At 36.3% G+C, this 18,397-nt stretch overlaps 1 long non-coding RNA gene across 1 annotated transcript; it reads right to left on the reverse strand.

Moving 5' to 3' along the window:
- Positions 1 to 430: 430 nt before the first annotated feature.
- Positions 431 to 2,197, reverse strand: LOC133720195 (uncharacterized). The gene is made up of 4 exons (XR_009851734.1): positions 1,773 to 2,197; positions 1,140 to 1,187; positions 797 to 858; positions 431 to 595 (listed from the first exon to the last, which is right to left on the reverse strand). It is a non-coding gene; the product is annotated as an uncharacterized LOC133720195 (long non-coding RNA).
- Between the last annotated feature and the right edge of the window lie 16,200 nt (positions 2,198 to 18,397).

An 18,397-nucleotide genomic window follows, 5' to 3' on the forward strand; every position in this document is an offset into this window, starting at 1 on the left:
TGCTTTTTATTGTTTTGTGTTGTGGCTTTTCGGAAAACAAATGATTGTGAAATGATGATTCACTACTACAGAAAATGCATTTAAGGACGTTCGAAAAACGTCCTAAAAAACTTTAGATGACGCTTAAAAAAAACGTCATCTATCAAGGAGTCATTGTAAGTCATCTTTTAAGACATTCGAAAAACGTCCTTAAATGTCTACAAGGACACTGTAAAAGCGTCATTGTTTCTATAAAAAAAACGTATTCTAATATTTTCAAGGACACTAGAAAGACGTCCTTGTAACTCAAAAAAACGTCATCTGATATCTATAAGGACGCTATGAAAACGTCCTTGTATCTCATAAAAACGTCCTCTCAAATCTTTAAGGATGTGGAAAAAACGTCCTGGTATGTTTTCCATGACACAAAAAAAAATATAAAATATACATATTTACATAAATGATTACGAACCATTATAAATTAATAGCTAAAATATGAGCACATTCATTTTCATAAGTTTACTAAACTAGAAATTACAATCCAATCTAATAACAACTATACAAGTTCCATCAGATCATATTCATCATGAGGGTCCATGAATGTCTTCTACTTTAACTGCAAAACCAATAAAAGAGTAGTAAATAATAGTAACATCGAACACATGTTTGCCTAGAATTTAAAACTTAGAAGTAGTATCAACACATACAAGTGTTCCAACTTTTATCACAGAAATTTAGGCAAAAAAACCCACCAATATTGGAAATCATAAACTTGTACAAGTGCCAATAAATCAAGAAAAAACTAGACGAAATTTACCTCATTAATGAAGAAGGGCCGTGTGTCTTTATGTTTCTATCAAGCTTTAGATCTTTCATTCCCTGTAATTTATATACCCAAAAATTAACAAATGAACTCAGCATCCTTACATTATCACTCAAATAACAAAGAATTATAAGAAAATATTGAAACTGAAAATATGGTACATGATCTTAATTAGATTACCCCTATTGTGTTCACAAGTCCATGCAAACTTCAGCACGAACATAAAGATGTATAAATATATCATTCGTCAACATAGTGAACGTTGCCTACCACATTGATTCAAGCTATTTTCACCAAAATGGAACAAAAAGTTTCAAAAGGTCAATACATAATATACCTCAAAGCCAATGCAGCAACCTCAGAAGAAATGAAGCAACCCTGCCACCTGCAGATAAAAAAAATAACAAAATAAGGTAGTATATACAAGGAAATAGAAAACAAAAACCATATCCCACAAAAAGTGAAGTTGCTTACATCAAGAAATTTCTAGCAACCATCATCATCCTACACAAATAAATCCCAGTCTTATTTAGATTCTGCATCCAAACCACTGAAATTAATTACCTCTTCTGTTTTTTTTTGGTTCAAAGAGATTACCTCTTCTTAACAATATATGATACCCAAGTGCACAAAGAGTAGAGTGCGTACAAGACATCTCAAATAAACAAGAGGAAAAAACAAACTATACAGATGTAAGAACAAATCAAAATGATAAAAATATAAATGACAGTGAGGACCCACCTAGTTGCTATACTTTGAATCTTCTGATTCTTGCCGCATCTTACCTACTAATACCCCCACACCCTACTAAAGGAATCTTCCCCTGATTGATAACAGATAACAAGTCAAAAAGTTTCGAGTTCTGATTCATATATTCAAAATGAACCAAAAAGTGCAATCTCAAGTTCTATGTACACTCTACCTCAGTGTAAACATCATGAATAACAAGTTATACGAAAAGCCAACGTACCCTTGTCAACAGGTACATATCCTTTAAGAGTCTGGTAGAGGTATCAAATAGTGGTTTCCCACTCAAGCCACCAGCTTCAGAAGCCACTGGGTTTCTACTAACAGAGTCTTCTGTCTGGTCTTGAAACAGTTGTGTTTGATATAATCTAGAAACAAATTAAACAAATTTTTAACTCGCAATAAACAAAATTTCAAGAATAAACCCCACATACTGAAATTATAAACTCATCAGTAACATATAGAATACCCTATAGTCATCATTTCACACCATGGGATAATGTAGCCAATTTTCCATCTTTCTCATAAGTTGAGTAATTGGCCATTCTTCTTAACATATGCCAAAGAAAAAGCTTTTTCCTTTTTCCCCCATTTCTCAGAAATCTCAAGGGGGTGATCAAAGACAACGAATTCTTGAGATGTTAATCATAAAGTATCTATTATGCAGAGAAACTTTGATTTTAGGGGAATTTGATTCTACACCCAAATTCACACACCCCTTTTAGAATAAACCCATCCATAAGAGTATTTTAATATACACCCAAACCAATTAATTAGGTTTATTCAAAATAAAAAAACCTATTAAATAGGGTAAATATTAAAACCCAATGTTGTTAAGAATTACTGAAGCTGCCATTATCAAATTCCCCATTCACCTATTAAATAGGATTAATAGCCAAAATCATCTAGCAAATATTATGGAGTTTGATTGACGTTATTGTTGGTATTACCTTCACTTTAGGTTTTTATCAGTACTTAATTTTAGGTGTTTACATTAATGTCATTATTATCATATAATGATGAATTTTTGGTATGTTTCTTCCTATATATAGAAGCTAGTGAATTCATTCGTCATTTTTTCTTTGGGTGGAGACCTTTCACAAAGTTGCATATGATTTCAAAGGATGATTTCAAACGACCTATTCATGAGGTTTATTTCATCATTTTCTTATGGGTTAATCATTTTCTTATGGGTTAAAGACTTTCTTTCAAATAGGTACATATATCATATTCGTAATTCAAATTACCTATTCATCAGATTTATTTAGTATAATATCTTTGTTAATCTTTTGATTTTGTGTAAAGCTTAAATTGGATGGATTTTTAGTAATTAGAAATTTCAATTTATGAATCTGGTATAAAACTTAGTTTCATTCCTTCAAAATAGAATCGTTGTTTCTAATTACCTGATACTTAGATTGCTTTAATATGTAATACCTATGATTTAGATGTTTGTTTTTGTAGTTTTAAATTATTTGTGTGACTCTATATCATAGGTTGTTTATTCCATAACCTATAGTATTGACAATTAATATACTTATATTTTGGATAGATGTATTTAAATCCTAATAGAGTTTTACCTTTGAAATAAATCTATGAAGGTAATTTGCAATTGTATAAGGAATCACAACATGCAGGGCACTAGTAGTTGGGATTTATGAAGACTACATTGCAAAGTGCTAGTCGAGATGACGGATGAAGTGTTATAATGTTCTTTATATTAGGTTCGAAAATGTAAAGTTTATATTTCAATTGTAAAAACAAATTTAAAATTGTTTATTTCAATACTGGATGAACATCATTTATGGTTGTACTCATTGTCCCTATTTCAATAAATTTTTAGGTTTATTCCTTCAAAAAGAATGTGTATTTAAATTATATTGATATTAGAAATAAACTTCTTAATATTGTAAAGTTCAATTTCAATTGTAAAACAATGAATGATAATAATGAGTTTGCTAAATTATAGTGCAAAAACTCTTGCACATTCAAAATTATTCAATGTGCCAAAATTAAGGGATAATTATATATTAAGCAAACTCTACAGTTACACATAACTATTATGTGGTCCTTGACCACCTCATAGAATCAGGCACCTATGTCGAGAAAAATGTAGGGGCGGAAAAAAAAAAATCTTAAAGCAATCAATCTACATCAATTACATTTTACACGGGCTAATTACATTAACTCGACCATTTTAGAAAATTAATGAATATTGAATGATTGTATAACTACACCTATTAGAACGGATAAGCAAAATAACATACCTTAATGAGAGGATGTTTAATCATGTCGAGAAAGAGAAATATTTATATAATAAGAATATAACAGAATCTGATGATACACAATAGCAAATATATAGATCACATCGGAAAGGAAGAAATATAGGATAATTAAGGCAATTAATCGTTTCAAATAAGAGAAAAATCAAGGATTAAATTGATTGTATTAAATTTTAAATATTTAAATTCAAAAAATAGTCAACAACTATATTTGAGTAATATTTTATTTATTCAATCAGAAGGGCAAAAAAGTCAAACTAAAAAATGTGAAAAATTTTAATTATAGATTTAAAACCTATAAGGAAGGTTCAATTATGTGAATTGGGTGTAGATTAAAAGAAAATATAGGGATGGGTTTTTCTTAATAGGAGCTTTGTTTTTTGGGTTTTTATCTAATTTTCTCTTGATTTTAATAAACCACGCATCAACAGCAACATCTAAGCAGTAAAGAAGTCTTTTATAATTTTATTACTTCACAGAGTTGGCAGCCTAACAGTGCAAAAAGCAAGTAATATTCACATTTTGATAGGCATGATAGAGCATATATGCCAAACAAGGATACTCATTAAGTTTCTGTTTAAAAGGAAACATACCAATCCGTCCAAGCGAAGGGCAAGCGCCACCTATATCCATACAGAAGAAAACCATGAGAGCACCATCTTAAGGACAAAAGAAGTAATCAATTACAAGCATATATATACATACTGCAGCAATATCTTCGAGATCTTCTTTAGACAAATCTGGAGCGATTTTCACGAGCAATGGAGGAGGGCCCTCTTCACCCCATTGCATTTCATCACGAGCAGCTTGTACCTTCATAACAGAAAGTTTTACATTTTGCACTAGTTTTGTGAACAACGATATTGAACATAGTTGAGCTCCATACCTTCTTCACAAGGACCTTTAACTGGTTTCTTCCTTGAAGCATACGTAGCCCGGGGGTGGTGGAAATCATAAACATTAATCACCTACAAAGGGATAAGCAGATAAACAGTCAAATTAACACCCCAGATCAGAAGTCCCTTTAGCTGATATAAGAAATTGTTGTGATGCACAAAGTGGGTACCTCTCAAATTAGAGACTTGAGAAAAACAATGAAGCTTCTGCTCGGATGTGAACCTGGTATGATCTACTGATGTGATAGCGAAAGATCTACTGATGTGAACCTGGTATGGGTTCTAGGTGGTGATGAGAAGACGAGATTTCAGCTATGGAGAAGGGATTTTGTGTTTGCGTTGAGGCTGTGTATCCCAACGCCACCGCACCGACACAAGACAAAGCCAACCACACCAGAAGATGGCCGGCATCCCAGATCGAAACCCGAGAAGAATCAGAGCCACGAGATCTAGAATCCGGCCACTGCCACTCCACCGTCCAAAGCCGAGACACCCTCAACAACCAGCAAATCGAACCCTGCCGGCAAATCGCAACACGCCGGGAAGACCAAACCAGCTCCCATGAAGAACGGACCCAGATCTGGTAACTCCGCCCCGATCCAAGCAGCAACCGCCAATACCCATCCCTGAGCCAGACCGCCGCCCTAGAGCCACGCCGCTAACCTCCGTAATCATCCCCTCCCGGACCGGAACGCAGCAGCAGGGGCGCCGCCAACGATCGGCCGGGAGAGAGCGCTCTCAATCTCTCTGTTTTTTTCCCTCGCATAGGGAAAGACTAACGTTATAAAGAAATAACGTTATAAAGAAATCAAGGTGTGAGTTGCTTTCTTTATTTCGTACTGATAGAAACCAAGGAGTGAGTTGCTTGCGTGAGGCGCGTTCTATCTTACTAGGGTACTGGAGAAAGACTAACGTTTATCGCGTTGAGGCTGTGTTGGGAAGGCAAAGGAGAAAAGTTTTCACTTTTAGTGAAGCGCCCGTGGTTTTAGAAATACTGCCGACTTTAAAACAAAGCCCCGTGTTTCTCAAACGTCCTTAATCACTTATAAGGACATTTTTTTTAAATTGCGTCATTGTATCTTTTAATGAGGTGTCCACATATTCAGTTTTTGTAGTAGTGATTTCTATTGTTTTGAAAAGCATTGAGATTTGTGTAACATTTCAGTCCTGTGCGACTTCTTTAATGTTTTATTCCCAGGCACTGAGAGGTCCGAGGAATTAAAGTCAGATGGTGACCTTAGGCAGTATATCGAGTAATCACGTTTTTGGCCGGATGAGTGGTTACGATTTCAGTTAGAGCTCTAGTCTGTCTGCCAGTATAATTCATGGGGTAATGGAGCGAGGTTATATGTAACTCATGATTTTGTGTTTTAAGGAGACAAGGTGTAAGTTGCTTTCCTTATATACGATTTATAAGAAATCAAGGTGTGAGTTGCTTTCTTTATGTCGTGATTTGAAAGAAATCAAGGTGTGAGTTGCTTTCTTTAGTTTGTGTTTTAAGGAATCAAGGAGTGAGTTGTTTTCCTTATTTACGATTTATAAGAAATCAAGGTGTGAGTTGCTTTCTTTATTTCGTACTGATAGAAACCAAGGAGTGAGTTGCTTTCTTTGTTTACGTTTTGAAAGGAACCAAAGAGTGAGTTGCTTTCCTTTATTACGTGTTAGTAAGGAGATCAAGGTGTGAGTTATTTTCCTTAGTTTTGGTGTGAGTTGATTTGTGGTTGTTTTGAGTTACTCGTACGAGCTTTCATAAGCTTACCGGGTTTGTTGTGTGGCAACCCAGTGCACTATTCAATGGTGTAGGGGTTAATCCTGCAAGTCAGGATAATCGTGGCTGAAGCTGAGGTAGCGTCTTTGCAACTTTACTGTAGGAAGCCATTTTTGTGACTTTACCGTTGATAAAGACTTCCGTTGTGTAGTAAGCTCCGAGGAGCATTTACGTTTTATTTTGTGGTGACAATTTAATTCGTAATCTTATGTAATATACGACTCTGTGGAGCGGGTCTGTATTGACATAGTGGGTTCAGGGCATCAGTATATACTTAGTTTAAAGGGAAAAAGTTTTCCAGGTATTTTGTATTGATAGCTGAACCATCACGCATATATAATTATGGGATTATATATCGATTTTTATTTGTGTTAAAAATCAAGGGCGTGACAGTTTGGTATCAGAGCGTAAGGTACATATTTGGTGACAATCAGTACTCCTCGAGTGATGGCCCGTCTGCAGCGGATCCCCATCAGATGCTCTTCGATATTGATATAGTCATTAGGTATGTAGCGGGGGTTAGAGTGTTGAGACGATAGAGAGTGTCGGCTCAGTGAGCAAAGTGTAGGAGCTTAATGTAGCTTCTTGAGTTATAGTCTTTTGAGGAATGAGGACCTTTAGATTTAACTCTTGTTGACGTAGGGATTGGAATTGTATCCTCTGACGTAGTGTTGTGGTTGATTTAGTCATAACGTTGACTTATACTTGTGTTTGAGAGTTGTACAAGTATTAACCATATGTTGCTATGCTTCTTAGGTAATGGATCATCTAGGAGGCAGAGCTAGGGGTCGAGGTAGAGCCAAAGGCAGGGGTAGAGCTCGAGGTAGGGGCAGGATCCCTCTTGTTGAGGAGATATTCGAGAATGATGTCGAGGCATCAAATGTTGAGCTTCCTGTTCCACCTGTTGTGGAGGTTGTCAATGTTGTAGATGCCACTCGTTTATCAAAGTTGGTAAGGGAGATATCGAGGCTGGGAGAAGTCTTTTTCAAGGGAGGTACGGATCACATGTTGGCAGATCAATGGATCGAGAACATGAAGAACTACTTCGAGATGATCATCTGTGACGACATTGAGAAGAGGAAGATAGCCTCATATATGCTTCAGAACGAAGCACGGGTGTGGTGGAATAACACATAGAGAGTTATGGATGTGTCCACCATGACCTGGGACGGTTTTGTGGAACTGTTCAGGAAGAAGTACTTTTCGCCTTCAGTGAGGGAGCAGTTGGAAATTAAGGGAATTCATCTCGTTAGTCCAAGGGACTAAGAGTGTGAGGGAGTATGAGGCAGAGTTCTCAAGACTTTATAGGTATGTGGGACAAATGGATGCTGAGATTTTAGCTATGAAGTTTCAGCGAGGGATGAACGCTTCAGTCAAGCGTGACGTTGTTGTTCTGGAACTGAAAACGGTGGAGCTCATTTTCACTAAGGCTATGGCCATTGTGCATGAGAACCTGACTTTCCAGGAACAGGAATCAGCTGAGAGGGATTTCCTAAGGAAGGGAAAGGCAACTGCGGGGAGCAGTAGGGCATCTAGGAATCTAGGTGGATTCTGGAAGAGACAGAGGACCAATTAGCAGGTGCCAGCTAGAGCTGCAGCTGCACCTGTTGGGCAGGGAGCACCTCTAAGATGTTACAACTGCAAGGAGATTGGCCATGCTGCCAGGACTTGCCCAAAACCGAAGAACTTGGCATGCTTCACATGTGGCCAGACGGGGCATTCTCAATGGATTGTACCCAGCAGCAGGATATGGGACAAGGGAACCAGCAGAGGCAACTGCCTCAAGGGCAAGCTAGGGTGTTTGCTATTGGTCAGCAGAATACAGGGGTGGAAGGTACCTTATCTATCTTTGACTTCCTTGCTAGGGAGTTGTTTGATGCGGAAGCGACCCATTCTTTCATATCTAGTCTACGGTTGATATGTTAGGTTTGACTCCTATGCCTCTTGCTAGACCTTTGCGTGTTACTTCCCCACTTGGTGTTTCCCTTGCGCTTGATATGTTTTGTGATGCATGTCCGATTGTGATCGCTGGTAGAGAGTTAATTTACTGCAACTTTGATTGTGTTAGCAGATCATACGAATAATGTTATTTTGGGTGTTGATTGGCTGAGGCCAAACCATGCTATGATTGATTGTTTTGAAATGGTAGTGTCATTTCATATTCTTGGACAGTCGGTGTTTCGTTATCGGTGTAAGTCAGATACTGCTTTAAGGGCAGGATTCTTAGCGCGGAAATTGCAGTGGTTTCCGAGTACAGTGATGTATTTCATGAGATACCATAGCATTGTTACTTTTGATATCTTACATGGGCTCTACATTTAGGTGATGCATATGAACATAGCATCCACACACACACAGAAATATGTATTGCATCTATTGAAATGAATGGAATCTATTGTATACCACACATATTCAGGTAAGACACAATTGATTTTAATGCATGCATATACAGTCCAGGTTCAACTGTTACTTTCAGATGTTTGGCAAATGACACTATTATCCAATAATGATGACCAAAATGCTTAATTGTCTTACTTCCCAAAACATGGAAAATTCTTCCATGCTCCAAGCATGGAATGCTCGGCCACATAAGCAGCCAATCCAACGGTCAGTATTTGTAGTGTAATCGTGACCGCATATTTCGGTAAACTGGGTAACCGGCTAAGAATTTTAAAAGGATTGGGAACCTTCTCCTTCCTCCTCTTGCCTAATGTTTCAATCTTAGTCCTCTATTTCAATCTTTCGGTCATGATTCACATCTTCTTTTTCTCTCACTTAAAACTTGCTTGTTTCCTTCCTCTCACTCTGCAACTTGTCTCCATCAACAAATTCTCAAGCTTCTTCCTCGCTCATCTCTTCACCATCAACAGATAAGTATGTTTTTATAAATCAAAAATCAAATTCAAAATTGTTCGGTCATTAGTTTCTCTCTCATCTCTTCACCAACAAGATAGAAACATGCTTTTTATTAAATAAGACCAACAAATTGAATTAATTTTACATAGATCTAACAGAAGATGAAATAAGATCAACAAAAAAGAAACATGCTGCAACTCTAACATAAGAGCTCAAATTGATTTAACAACTCGATTTGTATTAGGCATTCTCCTCATGAAGATGGGGACACAGACCCGGTATACAAATTGGATCTGATTGAGCCAAAGATAGTAGAACAAATTACAAGGAAATAATTTTTGGTTTTGATTTTGAGGAGAAAGTTTGAATGAGAAAAGTTTTTTTGGGTCTGAGAATGTAAAGAGTTGCAGAGGGGGGAAACAGATGTTTAGAGTGAAATAACTGATGGGACTTTTCTACTTGTTTCAATTTAATTCGATTGGTGTATCTATGAAAATTAAAGAAATAGAAGAAGCCTGGCTGCTACCAGAGCACAGCAACACCGCCAACGGTGATCGAGTCGCTGAAAAACTGAATCGAAGAACCGCGGGAGCTGCTGAAGCTTTCGGCCTTCGATTCCTCCTCCAAACTCGACCAATGCATAAACCAAGATGGGGAGGCAAGTTCGATGGGACCGGTACAACATGGCCTGGTGGCGGAGATACCTTTGGCTCACCGTCGTTGCTTTGCTGGTCGAGAAAACGGGTCTAGAGGCCCAATGCTTCTGGGCCCTTCTATCTGAAGGGGTATTTATACCTTTTAATTAAATTTTGATCAATGGCAGAGATCAAGCGGTGGGTTTATCAACGGTTAACATTGCACTACGTTAATTTTCTTTTTTTAATTTCTAATTCTGAGACTTTGAAAAATTGTAATAAATAGCTCCAGTGTCCGAAATTTTTTTTCGAAAATTCTCACTGACTCATCTCGTTCGGTACTTTTTTTATTGAATCCATAAATTGAAGATTTCGCGTCAAAAAAAATTCAGAAAATATTACCGACTTCTTTAAATAATCACCGAGACCATAGACTCAATTCATAATCATTTCGCTTTAACACTCCTTAAATATTTTCGAGTGGTAATATGTAACCTTGTATTTGAAATTCCCTTAGTAGTAATATTTGATATTACCTTACACAGGTATTCCACTTTAATGTGCCTACTAATGGCGTATAACTTGTAAATTGCATATGATGTGGATCAATCAAAAGCGATGACAAGGTGAAAAATGAATTTAGAGAAACTAACCGTTGGATGGGAAGATTAGAATATTTCATGGTTTTTTTTTTAAATTTAGCCACTTTCGTATTCATTTCAACTTCGATCCACTTGGTCAAATATAGTTAACTTTATAACCCTATATTTATATATCAAATTCCTCAAAGAGCAACCCCATCAATATATATGAAATTGGGAAAACCGACCGTAGGATAAGAGGATTGGAATATTTTATACATGTTGTAAAAAATTCAGTCATTTTCGTTATTGTTTCAACTTTGATCCATTCGGTCAACCGATTATGCGCTTATACTTCCCTAAGGGAAGCCGAACCACGAGAGGATAAAAATTCCTAAATTTTTACATTTGTTGATTTAGCTCATACCCACGAGAGTGTGAGAGCCGAGATATCGAAAAAAGAAGGTGGGAATGAGCAGAGTTATGTGCATATTAGTTTTATGTGGTATTTAGGGTTTAGGGTTAACCTACTAGATCGAGATCCAAACAACGACGAAATAACTGAAATTTTGACCATAACCATTTCTTCTTATCATGATAACATCCAACGATTTATTTTGTGAAATTGTATTTCCTCCATCTTGTTGCTTATGGAAGGTATACTTATTCATGCAACTAATAAACAAATTAAACCACAATAGTATGCATATAAGGATTTTGTATGATCCAAAAAATCAAAACTAAAAATCGATAAATTTGACACTACCCATCTACTCACAGTGTATTAATATTACTATGTAAAAAAATTAACCCTATCCTCCATCATTTCAACACCAAATAAAACGGTCAACCCTTTATACACTTATACTTCCCTAAGGGGAGCTGAACCACGAGGTGATAAAATTTTTGAAATTTTTACATCGGTTGATAAAGCTTATATCCACTATAGTGTGAGAGCTGACAGATCGGGAAAAAAAAAGTTGGGAATGAGTGGTTATGTGCATATTAGTTTTATGTGGTATTTAGGGTTTAGGGTTGACCTACTAGATCGAGATCCAAACGACGACGAAAATAGCTGAAATTTTGACCATAACCATTTATTCTTATCATGTTATCATCCAACGGTTGATTTTGTGAAATTCTATTTCCTCCATCTTGTTGCTTATGGAAGGTATACTTGTTCATGTAACTAATAAACAAGTTAAACCACAATAGTATGCATATAAGGATTTTGTGTGATCCAAAAAAATTGAAACTTGAAATCAATAAATTTGACCTTACCCATATATTTATAGCTTATTCATAGGTACTGTGTAAAAAAATTAATCAGATATGCCGTCATTTCAACATCAAACAAAGCGGTCAACCCTTTATATGGTTATACTTCCCTAAGGGGAGCTAAATAATGAGTAGATAAACTTTCCGAAATTTTTACATTATTTGATATAGCTCATACCCACGAGATTGCGAGAGCTGACAGATCGAAAAAAGACGTTACGAATGGGCGGTTATGAGCATAATAGTTTTATGTGGTATTTAGGGTTTAGGGTTGACTTATTAGATCGAGACCCAAACGACGACGAAAATAGCTGAAATTTTGACCATAACCATTTCTTCTTATCATTATAACATCCTACAGTCGATTTTGATAAAGTCTACTTCCTCCACATTGTTTCTTATGGAAGATATACTTTCCAATACAACTAATAAACAAGTTAGACCACATTAGTAGATATATAAGGATTTTGTGCAATCTAAAAAATTAAAACGGTGAGGCTATTGCCACCCTACCATTTTCTTTGTTCACCTTACAAATATTTGAATTATCAAAAGACTATATATATTACCCAAATGCAAAATGACTAATAAGTACACTAATTTTCTAAAATTCAAATATGTAAGGAGAACTAAATACATAACTAATTAAATACAAAACTACTTTTTTTTTAAATTTTAAAATTTTTTTTTTCTTATATTTAAAAGAGGATCAAAGGGTTTCACTCCTACCCCCATGGTGACTTGAACCCATGACTTCGTACATAGGTAGTGAGTGCTCTAACATAACTAATTAAATACAAAACTACTTAATTTCTCTTCTGATAACATTAATCTTCATCTTCTCCGTCCAAATTTCAATTTATTACAATTTTCTTTTTTAATATTTTTGTTGCGTCCTCATCGTTAATTCGTTATTCAATTCACAAAACCATTAGTGTTAACTTCATCAAAATCTTTGTAATACCTTTATGAACACCGAAAGTAAAAAAATTAAAACACGAAAAAAAAAATCAATATTTTCTTCATTGCTCATAGTAGTACTTACTAATTTTTTAATATGGATTGAAATAAACGAACATTGAAATTGAATGGAAAAAAAATGAAAAAAATGGAAGTAAATCAAATTAGGAAACTTTAATATATTTTAGTACGTCTTTTTAATTGATATAATTTTTTTTTAATCAAAATTGATATAAATTAAATGAGAAATTTTCATTAAAGAAAATTTATTTTTTAATTTGATATGTCATATGATGGTGGATATTCCTGGAAAGAGAAATGGGTTCGATAAGTAAATCTAATAATTAAAATTAAAATGTAGGGTGTAATGAGCAAGTAGGGTGAACAAAGAAAATTATAGGGTGGCAATAGCCGCACCCAAATTAAAATTGGAAATTGATAAATTTGACATTACCCATATATTTATAGAGTATTCACAGGTACTGTGTAAAAAAATTAATTAGATCCGTCGTCATTTCGACATCAAACAAAGTGGTCAACCCTTTATGTGGTTATACTTCTCTAAGGGGAGCTTAATCATGAGTAGATAAACTTCCAGAAATTTTTACATTATTTGATATAGCTCATACCCACGAGATTGCGAGAGCTGACAGATCAAAAAAAAAAGTTACGAATGAGTGGTTATTAGCATAATAGTTTTATGTGGTATTTAGGGTTTAGAGTTGACCTACTAGATCGAGACCCAAACGACGATGAAAATAGCTGAAATTTTGACCTAAGTTTAAATTAATTATCTCTTAAAACCTTGACCTCATGGCTTCAAATTAGGTTTGTTAAAGAAGTCTTTTCTATCTTAAGTAGCAAACCTAATTCTGTGGTAATGGGACTGTTTGCTTGCCAACAGGATTTATATTAGGCACTCATTTTCTGACTTTTTTTTCTTTCCTTTTTTGACATTAGTATTATGGTCAAACTCTAATTTTGTTTTTGGGCTTCAGTGCTCAAAGACTTCAATTCATCCCAGAATTGTGCCAGCCATTAAAGCAGCCCATGCTTGAGGGTATGTGATCCATCTCCTGCATATTCTTTTATTCCATCATAAACTTTTTCTTTTAGGAAGCAATCTAATTCAGTTTGGGGGTGTTGTTGACGTGATTTGAGGATTGTGAGTGATGCGAATCTATTTTTCATTGAGACGATTTTGAAGCATCTTGGTCTAGAGGAATATTTCTCGGAAATCAACACTAACCCAGGTTATGTTGGTGATAATTTCAGCGGAGGAGAAGGACAAGATTCAGACGACTAATAAATTACCCTGGAAATCCTCCTTTGGCTCAACATAAATATCGAATTGTTAATAGTTCATCCTTCTGGTTTGCCATTGATGGATAGTTACCCCCTCGATCTGTTTCTACTTTCTGCCTCTACCTCAGTCTCTCTCCTCGCTGGGTAAATCCAAATTCACCAAATATACTGATACGCTAAAAAGCAAGCGCATAATTTAACCCTGAAATGTCATTAGTAGTATAAGTAAATAGGGATCGTTCTATTCCGGGGATTGAGGGTACACCTGCCATTGTCAAACAATTAAAACAATTAAAATAAAAACAAAGTATAATATTCACACATATAAACACAACTATAAGCATTTTACACGAAAAGGGGGGATTTTGTTTTTGGTTTTTTCGAAAATAAAACTAAGTTAACAAAATAATTAAAATGCGAAAACATAAAAACACAAATGGAATGAGAGAACAAAGATCAAAATCGAAACTTATGATTAAAATCGATTCAAACCCTAACATTGTTCATCAAAGTCATGCAAGAGGAGTTGATCATGTGAAATGTTAAAAGCAAACAATTTCCCATATTTTACTTTTCAATGCTAATTAATCTAAGTGAAAGCACAAAGACTAATCCTATCAAACATGCATTCAAGCCCTAGAAAGCTAGTCAATCATGACATGTTCAACGCAATAAACACCTAGAAAGGCTATCAACTCAAGTGTGCAACTTAGTATGAAAAAGTCCACCTAATTGCAATTCTCTTTAATTAAATTCGATTTTTGTACAAAACCTTTACTACTTTTCGATTCAAGAACACAAAACCAAAAAGTTGATTCATGTTCTTAAATTGTAGCACCAATTATATCGAAACCCTAAGTGTTTGCAACCACATAAGATTTAAATACAAAAGTTATCTATAACGCAAATTTAATTAAACAAACTCACATAAGCAACTCTCGAAGAACAATAATATGAATCTGAAAATTCTCAATTAATCATAAAAATTCCAGAAATTAATATTCATTCAAACACATATGTCAACTAGTTCATAACCAACGAAATTCAAAGCAAAGGTTACAAAGGAGAATCGGATTACACCGTGGATGAAGATGAGATGGATGATAAACGTTGTGATCTCTTGAAACTCGAAAGCAAGCTTCAAAGATGGATATGGATGGTGATGCTCACGGCAATTCTTCTTCTCCCTTGGCCTTGCTTGAACTCGTGGAGATGACTAGAGGATGGAGAAGCTCACGGCTATGCTAAGAAGATTTTCTGATTTTTTCTAAGTTGTAGAACGTAAAGGAGGGGACTTAGACGTTGAGAATGAGAGAGTATATATAGGGGACGGCCTCCTTGCTTTCCAAGCCGTGTAAGCCTTTAATAAATCCATGGAATTAATCTGAAAATTCCACATAGTTTCCTCCAATGATAGCTTGCCAAATAAGCCCTATGATGTGGTTCAACCAATCACAAAACTCCATTTTAATTCCCTAATTATCTTGGCGAAATATATAGAGATATTTTCTGATTTTCTTCACTAATTTCGGCAACAATATATTTAGAGAATAGAGGGGACGAATCTAGACTCCTTTTTGGCCGTTTCTTGGTCTCCACACTTTGGCTTTCCTTAAAACTCTCTAGGGTTTATCACTTTGCCGAAATCTCTAGGGTTTCTTCTTGACTTGGACGGCAATCCCTTCTTTTCCTCTTCATTCTTCACGGCAAAACCTTCTAGGGTAAGTCTCCAAGTATATTTCTTTCCATAAAAATAGCCCTAGAAAATCTCACCCGAAATCTTCTAGGTTCTTCTTGATTCTCACGCCGCTTTCTCTCTCCTTCTTTGTATTTTCACGGCAAAGCATCTCTAGGGTTTCATCCTTGCGTCACAAACCCTAATTCCATGGGCTTTCATGGGCCTTGATCCATTTTGCCGAAAATCCACTTCATTCTTGAGAGTCTTGGGCCTTGTTGCTTCAACTTCAAGCCTTGTCTCTTTCCAACGTCAAAACACATTATTTTTCCATTTCTTTTTCATAGTAACGTTGGATACTTCATTGGTAAGCTTTCCTCCTTTTCGTAGGGTTTCCTGGTTGAAGCAGGAAAACTTCTTTTCTTCATTTCTGCTCATTTCTGTGGTCCATTGTTCCTCATTTTTGCTCCCCTTAATGTTCGCAAGCTCCTCTTTCCATTCGTGAGTTCATTTCCACTTTTTAGCTCGGAGGTCCTGAAAATAGAAACTAATAAGAAAAATAGAAACTTTCCTAAAATGAAAAATGGCAACTTTCCTAAACTGAAAATGGGAAACTTTCTAAAAATGAAAAATAGAAACTACCAAAAAATGGAAACTTACTAAAAATGATAAATAGAAACTACAAAAATAGAAACTTTCTACAAATAGGAACTTTCCCAATCAAAGAATGGAAACTTTCCTAAACAGAGTTTTAATAAGGAAATAACGCAAGAAATGTAGGGAAAAGCAAGTAAAACGTCGCATTAAAATGCTCCTATCATATACAGATAACGAGAACCGGGAACAGACTTAGCCTTTTCCATCTTCATTTCCCTTAATAAAATGGCACGTGCATCTCACGTGGGTTGACCCAAGCAAACGAGCATGAAAAGCTCGGAGCACCGAAGACGTTCTCCCAAAACATAAAAATGTATGTTGTATATCTTGTGAGCAGTTAAACAGAGAGCATCATCTATTCATATATTCAAGTGATGAATATGAAAGTACGTAAATCAATAAACGGCGAAATAAATCAAAGAAGAGAAAAGCTACCATAGTACTAGCGCATGAGGGAACTGTTGAGGCCTAAAGTATCTCTGGCAGCTAATTTCGGCGGTACAACTTGTGGGGATGGCGATCCACCGGGTGATGGCTAGTAGTGAGCACTCTGCACTTGACATCCAAGACATCGCTCTCCTTAGTGGCAATTATTTCATATTCAAATGTTATCAGTAAAACATAGGGTAGATGACCTCACTCTGGGATTCCATAGCCCTTGAGAGAAAGTTGGAGTTTTTGACCTCCTAGATGGAGAAAACTCCAGTAAACTATGTGCCCAAAATCACTAGGCAACAGTGGCAGCAGGGGCAGAGGTCGCATACGTTTGGTAGAATCACATTCCTGCGACAAGAGGACAACTCGTATCTCTTGCTCAACCTTTTCGTCAAAACCTCTATATGTTCCCATCTTACAGGCGAAGATTAGGTAGCCATCATGGCCACGTCGCTACAACTCGATTAGCAACATTTCAACATCATCCAATGTACCCATTAAATGAGGAATGTCTACCTCTATCCATCCTTGTTTGGGCCGAGTGACATCAAACCGCGAAGCTCCGCCATACTCCCGAGCCCAGCGAAGGATATAGGGGTCGGCTACTAGATATTCAAAGTTAATTTCAGGTAATAGAGCATTGCGGACGGTGGGATCACATGGAGGCAGCTCCAGAGGCAGCTACTTTGACAGATCAGATTCTAAAACTGTGAAAGATTTGCAAGGAATGAAGGGCGCAGTTACCTCCCCCGCCTCCCAGCTCTCACTAGAATAGCAACGGTCACAGAATTGATAGAGACTGCCTTCCACCATTATCCGCGACGTCCGCTCCACAAATCCCTCGCCTGTCTTCTTCCGTGGTACATTCCACCAAAGAGAAGCCAGTTCCTTATTCAAGCTTTCTGTGTCAAGTTCCCTCACCTGTGTCTTATGATGTTCCTTCTCTTTCACTTTCTCCACCGTAGTAACTTCTACTGGTGCCGAAGTGGTAGAATTTCTCTGGATTAATTCTGAAAACCTGCTCGCTGCTGCCGACGCTTCTCTTTTCATTCCACCCATCGTCGCCGCACCCCGCCGTACGCAAAGCCTCATCGCCGCCGCCATTCAGATCCCCAATTTTCGACAACCTTAGGGTTAGGGATTTCAATTTGCAATTTTCTTTCTTCGCTTCAAGTCTCCAACAATTCCTTAAATATCCCAATCCAAACCGCCCGGCCGTATATTATTGACACGTCGCCAACTGTTTTCTTTTTCATAAATCATTTTGCATATATTCCATACTCCATATTAGGTTTTAAGTTTCTCCAAAACTGCTGAAATTCCGTAATTTTGAAGTACCGAAACGAAATTGATAGCATATGATTTTAGTCAGGAGTTTTCTGAATTTTTTCGTACATTTCCGCAAAATTCTTGATTTCCAAAATATCTACACATATAAGGGTAAAGCTATGGTATGTTAACATTTCTCATACATCAACTATTTTTACCACTTTAGGGACTCATGTTACCACTTTGAGGAC

The sequence above is a fragment of the Rosa rugosa genome, chromosome 7 (genome assembly GCF_958449725.1).
Source record: "Rosa rugosa chromosome 7, drRosRugo1.1, whole genome shotgun sequence".
In the NCBI taxonomy this organism is placed as follows: domain Eukaryota; kingdom Viridiplantae; phylum Streptophyta; class Magnoliopsida; order Rosales; family Rosaceae; genus Rosa; species Rosa rugosa.